The sequence below is a fragment of the Eriocheir sinensis genome, chromosome 20 (genome assembly GCF_024679095.1).
Source record: "Eriocheir sinensis breed Jianghai 21 chromosome 20, ASM2467909v1, whole genome shotgun sequence".
NCBI classification, from domain to species: Eukaryota; Metazoa; Arthropoda; class Malacostraca; order Decapoda; family Varunidae; genus Eriocheir; species Eriocheir sinensis.
The window spans coordinates 20,122,101-20,130,475 of record NC_066528.1 but is presented as its reverse complement, the minus strand read 5'-3'; the positions used below and the strand labels follow the sequence as shown (position 1 = coordinate 20,130,475).

Sequence of the window (8,375 nt, the reverse complement as noted above, 5' to 3'; positions counted from 1 at the left end):
GAGGAGGAGGAGGAGGAGGAGGAGGAGGAGGAGGAGGAGGAGGAGGAGGAGGAGGAAGATAAGAAAAGAATGAAAGAGAGAGATAAAGAAGAGAGAGAAGAGAGAGAGAGAGAGAGAGAGAGAGAGAGAGAGAGAGAGAGAGAGAGAGAGAGAGAGAGAGAGAGAGAGAGAAAAGAAAGATATAATAACCAAAACACGTCCAATTAATCCCCAACTTGAAACAAAAGAAAAAAAAAGAAAAAAAAGAAGATAGAGAGGAATTTAGTATCGGTCAGTAACTCATCTCCATCCTGCCCCCCCCCCCTCCCCCCTCCCCTCTTCCCCACCCCCCCTCCCACACACTGAGGAGGAAGGAAGAAAATAGGAAGACAGCTAAAAAAATGACTGCCGAGGAGGAGGAGGAGGAGGAGGAGGAGGAGGAGGAGGAGGAGGAGGAGGAGGAGGGAGAAGAAAGGAATGAGATGAGATACGGAGGTTACTAATATGCTCTCTCTCTCTCTCTCTCTCTGGGTTGCCGTCCGATGTGCTTTTATGTGTGTGTGTGTGTATGTGTGTGTGTGTGTGTGTGTGTGTGTGTGTGTGTGTGTGTGTGTGTGTGTGTGTGTGTGTGTGTGTTAGTTTGTTTGTTTGTTTATCTTTCGCCCGCGTCTTTTTCCGAGCGTAAACAATCGAATTTCACACACACACACACACACACACACACACACACACACACACACACAGACACACACGCACGGACACGCACACAAAGCCAAGCGACCCCAAAACAGGAAGAGGCGTTACTATAAAAAAAAATCCGCGCGCTGAACCCAAAACAGGAACCAACCACATGGAAGAAGCCCCTCTCTCTCTCTCTCTCTCTCTCTCTCTCTCTCTCTCTCTCCGCTGGTGCCGACTGTCTCCTCCTCCCCATGAAGCCTCTCTCTCCTCCTCCTCCTCCTCCTCTTCCTCCTCCTCCACCTCCTCCTCCTCCTCCTCCGCTACCCGTGAGGAGGACCATTCTTCTTCTGGCTCCTCCTCTTCTTCTTCTTCGTACTCCTCCGCGTTCTTCTTCCTCTTCCTTCTTTCTCTCCTCCTCCTCCTCCTCCTTCGTCCATAAAGCACTATTCACGCGTCTATTTTTCCTCCTTCCTCTTTTCTTCTTCTTCCTCCTCCTCTTCTTTCTTTCTTTCTCCTCTTCCTTTGGTGTCCATGAGGTAGCTCTTTCCTCTTTCCTCTTTGTGTCTTTTTCTTTTCTTTTCTTAGCGTTTTGTTATCACACGTTAGGTCACAAAATTCCTTTCTCTCTTTCTTTCTTTTCTTACTTTCTTTCCCTTTCTTTCTTTTCAACACAACACTGGGTCAATATTTTTTTTTTCTTCCTCACTTTCTCCTTCAGTTTTATCCCCTCTTCCTCCTTCTTCCTTCCTCCTCCTCCTGCTCCTCTAGTCCTCCTCCTCCTTCCTCGCGCTCTCTCCTAAATCTGTCAGTCTTCTTGGGTCTTCCTAATTGGATCATAAATACAAGCTTTTTACATGCTCCTTTTCATCCCTTTTTTGGGGGTAACTCTGCTATTTCTCCCCATTTTCCTTCCCTGTGACAGCAATATGTAGTTCAGGTTTTGGTGTGTGTGTGTGTGTGTGTGTGTGTGTGTGTGTGTGTGTGTGTGTGTGTGTGTGTGTGTAGGAAGGGGTGTGGGTGTATGAATAAGAGAATAAGGATAAGAATGATGATAAGTAATGAAAATAATGATAAAATAACAATAGAAAACATTAGGAAAGAAAGGTGAAGAAAAAATAAAATAAATAAATAAAAGAAAGAAATGGAAGGGGAGGGGAAAGGAAGGGTGTGGGGGGGAGGGGTAGTGTACTGTGTGTGTGTGTGTGTGTGTGTGTGTGTGTGTGTGTGTGTGTGTGTGTGTGTGTGTGTGTGTGTGTGTTGGGTTTCTGTCTGCCTGTTTTTTGTTTATATTTTTTTTTTGCATTCCCGTCTGTCTGTCTTTTGTTTCAAGCGTACTGTTGTTGTTGTTGTTGTTGTTTTTATATGTGTTTGTTTGTCTGTCTGTCTATATGTTTGTTTGTTGACTGTTTTGTTTAAAGTGAAAATGAGAGAGAGAGAGAGAGAGAGAGAGGGGGGGGGGCCCAGAGAAAACAATAAGTCACACGAAAAGAGACAATGAAGAACAAACAAACAAACAAGAGAAAACGAGAAGAGAGAAAGAAAGAAAACGGAGAAAGGGAAGCAAAGAAAATGGGAAACGGGATGCTAATGGATACTTATTATTATTGTCATTATCATTATTATTGTTTTTGTAGTAGTAGTAGTAGTAGTAGTAGTAGTAGTAGTAGTAGTAGTAGTAGTAGTAGTAGTAGTAGTAGCTGAGGTGGTAATAATGGTGGTGGTGATGGTGGTTAGCGTGGTGGTGATGGTGGATATGGAAGTGATGGTGATGGTGGTGATAGTGGTGGGGATGGTGGATATGGTATTGATGGTGATGGTAGTGGTGGTTATGGTGATGGTGATGGTCATGGTTGTGGTGATGGTGATGGTGGTGATGGTATTGATGGTGATGGTCATGGTTGTGGTGATGGTGATGGTGATGGTGATGGTGGGTAAACGTAATGGACAAAAAATATCCCTCCCTTTAGGATCAAAGTGACCACGAAAACTGCTCGAATTTCACCCTTACTGACAGTGATGGATGAGAGGAAAGGGGAGGAGAGAGGGGAGAGGAGAGGGGGAGGGAAAGGGAAGGTTGGGGAGGAGAGGGGAAGAAGAGTAGGGTGTTACGCCTTCCCCTCTTCTCTCTCTCTCTCTCTCTCTCTCAAAACATCCCTTCCCACGTTCGTTTTCTCTCTCATTTCCTACACACACACACACACACACACACACACACACACCGCCACGCCCACCCCTGGCTGACGTTCTTCCTCCAACTCTCTAATTAACAGGTGCAAATGTGGGTTTCTGGAGCACAGGATGACAGGTAGACAGGTAGACAGCTTCCCTCCTTCCCTCCTTTCTTTGACCTTACTTTCCTTCCTTTCCTCTGACCTTACTTTCCTTCCTTTCCTCTGACCTTACTTTCCTTCCTTTCCTTTGACCTTACTTTACTTTCCTTCCTTCCTTTTGCCGAGTCTCAGTTCACAAGCTTTCTTCCTATCTTTTTCTTTCTTCGACTTTCTTTTCCTTCCTTTTCCGATTCTTCTTCGTCTCTTCCCAAACTCTTTCCTACTTTCATTTTCTTGCTTTCTTTTTCTATCTTACTGTCTTTTTTGAGTGAATATATATAATTGTCTTCTATCACTCCCCCCCCCCCCTCACTCTCTCTCTCTCTCTCTCTCTCTCTCTCTCTCTCTCTCTCCTCTTCCCTTCCCTTCCTTTCCTCGTTCATTCTTATCACTAACATCCGCTTTTTTTCTTTCCTTCTCTTCCTCTTCCTTCTCCTCCTCTTTCATATATCTTGCTACATCCTCCTCCTCCTCCTCCTCCTCCTCCTCCTCCTCTTCATTCTCCTTCCTCAATGCAAGCTGACCTACCCCTCCTATTCATTCCTTTTCATTCTCCACTGTGACCTCCTCCTCCTCCTCCTCCTCCTCCTCCTTCTCCTCCCCCTCCTCCTCCTCCACCTCCCCCTCTTCCTCCTCCTCCTCCTCCTCCTCCTTCAAAAGCGCGTGTCGGAGCATAATAAAAAGAAGCCCGGCACATTTTTCTCTTTCCTTTTCTCTCTCCCTCTCTCTCTCTCTCTCTCTCTCTCTCTCTCTCTCTCTTAGATATATATATATATATATATATATATATATATATATATATATATATATATAGAGAGAGAGAGAAGGTATAGGTATAAAAGAAATAAAAATAATGAATGTGGGAGGAGGAAAAGAAGGAGGAGGAGGAGGAAGAAGAGGAGGAGAAAAAAAAGAGAAAATGGAAAGGAAAGATGAGAATAACAATCATAAAAAAGATATAACAAAAAAATATGAAAAGAAAATTGGAATATCGAAAAATTGTGTTAAGAAAGGCAATAAAAATAAAAATAAAACAAATAAATAAAAGAAAAGAAAGAGAAAACGGAAAAGAAAGAAAAGAGGGGAAATTACAGGAGGAGGAAAAGGAGAGGAAAGAAAAACAAACAAATTACCCCTCACTTTCCTCCCCTCACCCCCCCCCCCCCCCTGTGTGTGTGTGTGTGTGTGTGTGTGTGTGTGTGTGTGTGTGTGTGTGTGTGTGTGTGTGCGCCTTATGATACTAATACACTCTTGTCCTGCTCCTCTTCCTCCCTCCTCCTCCTCCTCCTCCTCCTCCTCCTCCTCCTCCTCCTCCAGTGTTGGGTTTACTCTTCCCCTCAGTTTTCACGTTCCCATGCCCTCCTCCTCCTCTTCTTCCTTCTCCTCCTCTTCTTCCTTCCCTACCACAGCCTTCCTGCCCACTCCTCCTCCTCCTCCTCCCTCTCCCCCTCTACTCTTTCCTTTCCTTCAAAACACTACTCTAGTTTCTCTCCTTCCTCCTTCTCTCTCTCTCTCTCTCTCTCTCTCTCTCTCTCTCTCTCTCTCTCTCTCTCTCTCTCTCTCTCTCTCAGGAAATCCTCAACACTGATTCAAAAGCACAATCTGTACTCAAAGGAATACACACACACACACACACACACACACACACACACACACACACACACACACACACACATTCAAAGACATGTTCAAGAGCTGCTTTGGACTTAAGACGTTCATAATAGAGAGAGAGAGAGAGAGAGAGAGAGAGAGGCCATCAATTATTCTTATATTTCCGGCATCTTATCTTTAATGCCTCCTAGATCTCTCTCTCTCTCTCTCTCTCTCTCTCTCTCTCTCTCTCTCCGCGTGGGCAGGTGTGGACAGGTAAAGCAATTAATCAACCAATGAGAGAGAGAGAGAGAGAGAGAGAGAGAGAGAGAGAGAGAGAGAGAGAGAGAGAGAGAGACGCACACGTGTTCATGCTGACCAATACAAACACACACAAACACTTCACTTAGCAGCACGTGATACAATGCATGTAGACGTGTGTGTGTGTGTGTGTGTGTGTGTGTGTGTGTGTGTGTGTGTGTGTAGACAATAAGCCTGCATCCAATTCTAAACATCTATTATAAAACTTCATCACATATTAAATCCAAATATGCGTCACTTTTTCTTTCTTTCTTTCTTTCTTTCGTTCGTTTCTTTCTTTCTTTCTTCCTTTCACTCTTACGCAAAACCACTGAACATATTTTTTATTTTCTTGTTTTGTCTCCTTTTCCTTTCTATTAATTGTCTTCCTTTCTTTTCCTAACTCAAGTCACGTGATGTTTTTCTTTTTTCTTTTTTTTTTTGTTCTACGCAAGCACTTATTCGTTCAAAAGCGGTAATGCGCGGGCGAACACACACACACACACACACACACATTATTACCGGAGAGGAAAATATGACTCCCACAAAACACAATCATATCCCATTACAATAACAATAACAGTAACAACAGCACTGCAATAAACACACAAGTTCCTGCCCGTCTAACACACTTTAAAACACTCTCTGTCTATCACACTTTACTTAACACATTTTATCTAACATATCTCTAACATTCTACTACGTTATCTAACTCACACTGACTAAAACTCTTGTCTAATGCATTTATCTAACGCATATTGATTATCCCACTAACTATATCACACAAACATACTTTATCTAACACACTTTATATAAAAAAAACTGTCTAACGCTCTATCTAACAAACACTAACACTATCTAAAACACTGTCAGTCACTCTCTATCTAACAAACTCTAACACTTTATTTAACACACTTTATATAAATAAACTGTCTAACGCTCTATCTAACAAACACTAACACTATCTAAAACACTGTCAGTCACTCTCTATCTAACAAACTCTAACACTTTATTTAACACACACTATCTATCACACTTTAACTGAACAACTATCTATCTGTTATCTATCACTACCTAACAAATGGCTAACACTATCTAACACACTTTGCCCAACTTACTTTTAACACACTCTGCCTAACACACCATCAAAACTAACATAATCTGTTCAACACACAAACACAATCAAGCACACTAACCCAATCTGTCCATCACACTAACACACTCTTTGTCTAACGCACTAACTGGTAAACACACTAAACTATCATCCTAACACTCACGCACGCACTCTAACGCACTAACTAACCTACTCTAACTCAATAACCTGCACATCACACTAACACAATCAAACACACTAACCTAGCCTGTTCATCACACTAACACACTCTTGAATAACGCGCTAACTGGTAAACACACTAAACTATCATACTAACGCCCACGCACGCACTCTAACGCACTAACTAACCTACGCTAACTCAACCCAATCTGTTCATCACACTAAAAACACACTCGTCTAACGCACTAACTGGTAAACACACTAAACTATCATACTAACACCCACGCACGCACTCTAACGCACTAACTAACCTACTCTAACTCAACCCAATCTGTTCATCGCACTAAAAACACACTCGTCTAACGCACTAACTTGTAAACACACTAAACTATCATACTAACGCCCACGCACGCACTCTAACGCACTAACTAACATACGCTAACTCAACCCAATCTGTTCATCACTCTAACACACTCTCGCCTAACGCACTAACTTGTAAACACACTAAACTATCATCCTAACACCCACGCACGCACTCTAACGCACTAACTAACCTACTCTAACTCAACCCAGAGAGACCAGACCAGACCAAACCAAGGTAGGCAGTGAGTGAGTGAGGTTAGTAAGGGAGCCAAGTGGACGGCACGGGGGTCACTTCACTGCTAACACACACACATACACACACACGCACGGACACACACCACTACACCGGGAGCAAGGCACACGCACACCCTCCCCTCACGATGGTCGGGGAGCCACTGACGAACTGAGAGAGGGGGAGTCAGGGAGGGCCAAGAAAGGTAAAATTCGACTTCGTAACATCCACCTTTGCGACGATGCCAATTAGTCCTTTCTTTGAGGCTGTTTTTTTTACGATGTTTTTTATTTTTATTTTTTTATTAGAGTGGTGAGCTTACTAGTGGAACGGACGCTTAGCTATTTGAGAGAGAGAGAGAGAGAGAGAGAGAGAGAGAGAGAGAGAGAGGCACCACCACCAAGGTTAATGTAACAATGAGGAAGTGAATTGTATGTTTTTTTTCTTTCTTTTCTTTCATTTTTCTTTTCTTTATTCTTTCTTTCGATCTTGATTATATATGGTGAAGGAAAGGAAGGAAGGAAGGAAGGAAGATAGGAAGAAAGGAGGAGGGAGGGAAGGATCTCTCTCTCTCTCTCTCTCTCTCTCTCTCTCTCTCTCTCTCTAATCGGCAGCCATCAAGGTGTGTCTTAACTACCTGGTTCGGACTAATTACCAGGTATCTATCGGCCTTTATCTACCTGCCCCCCCCCTCCCCCTTCCCCTCCTCCCCCTCCCGTCACCCCCCCCCTCAGTCTTATATATTAGGCCTACCCTCTCTTGTCTATCGGAAGGGAGGCTGGGTTCTCATTTCTCTCATTCTCGTTCTCTCTCTCTCTCTCTCTCTCTCTCTCTCTCTCTCTCTCTCATATTATCAGTATCTCCATTTTCCTCTTTATTCTCTTTTTTCTTCCTGTTCTTCTTCCTTCCTTCTCCTACTTTGCATAACAACAACAACAAGAACAACAACCTCACCGATCATAACTTATAACAAAACCTTTTCACGCCTCTTACCTGAACACACACACACACACACACACACACACACACACACACACACACCTTCTAATGTACTACCTGGGAAATACAACCTCAGATACTTATGACGTCACACATTATTTCGTTGTATCTCTATCACGTGACGCGCTCTTAGATAACGGAAGCCGGACGGAAGGAGATAACTCAGATTATTAAGTGTTTTTTTTCTTATTTCTTTTATTCATAGTACAGAAGCCTTGTCAAACTATCACTAGGCTCATAACACTACCCATGGAAACACTAACACCACAACCACCACGGAAGCCTTGTCAGACCATTACTAGGCTCATAACACTACCCCATGTACATACTAACGCCACAACCACCACGGAAGCCTTGTCAGACCATCACTAGGCTCATAACACTACCCCATATACATACTAACACCACAACCTCTACTAAAGCCTTGCCAAACTAACACTAGGCTCATAACACTACCCATGGAAATACTAACACAACAACCTCTACCAAAGCCTTGTCAAACTATCACTAGGCTCAAAACGCTACCCATGGTAATACTAACACTACCTCTACCAAAGCCTTACCGAGTGTGTGTGTGTGTGTGTGCGTGTGTGTGTGTGTTTGATAATACGGGTCAAAGAGTGATGTT

The 8,375-nt window shown here is 43.3% G+C and overlaps 1 long non-coding RNA gene across 1 annotated transcript; it reads right to left on the bottom strand.

Annotated features, from left to right (window-relative positions):
- Positions 1–1,210: 1,210 nt before the first annotated feature.
- On the bottom strand, positions 1,211–7,425 carry LOC127001349 (uncharacterized). The gene is made up of 2 exons (XR_007755146.1): positions 6,855–7,425; positions 1,211–1,484 (listed from the first exon to the last, which is right to left on the bottom strand). It is a non-coding gene; the product is annotated as an uncharacterized LOC127001349 (long non-coding RNA).
- Between the last annotated feature and the right edge of the window lie 950 nt (positions 7,426–8,375).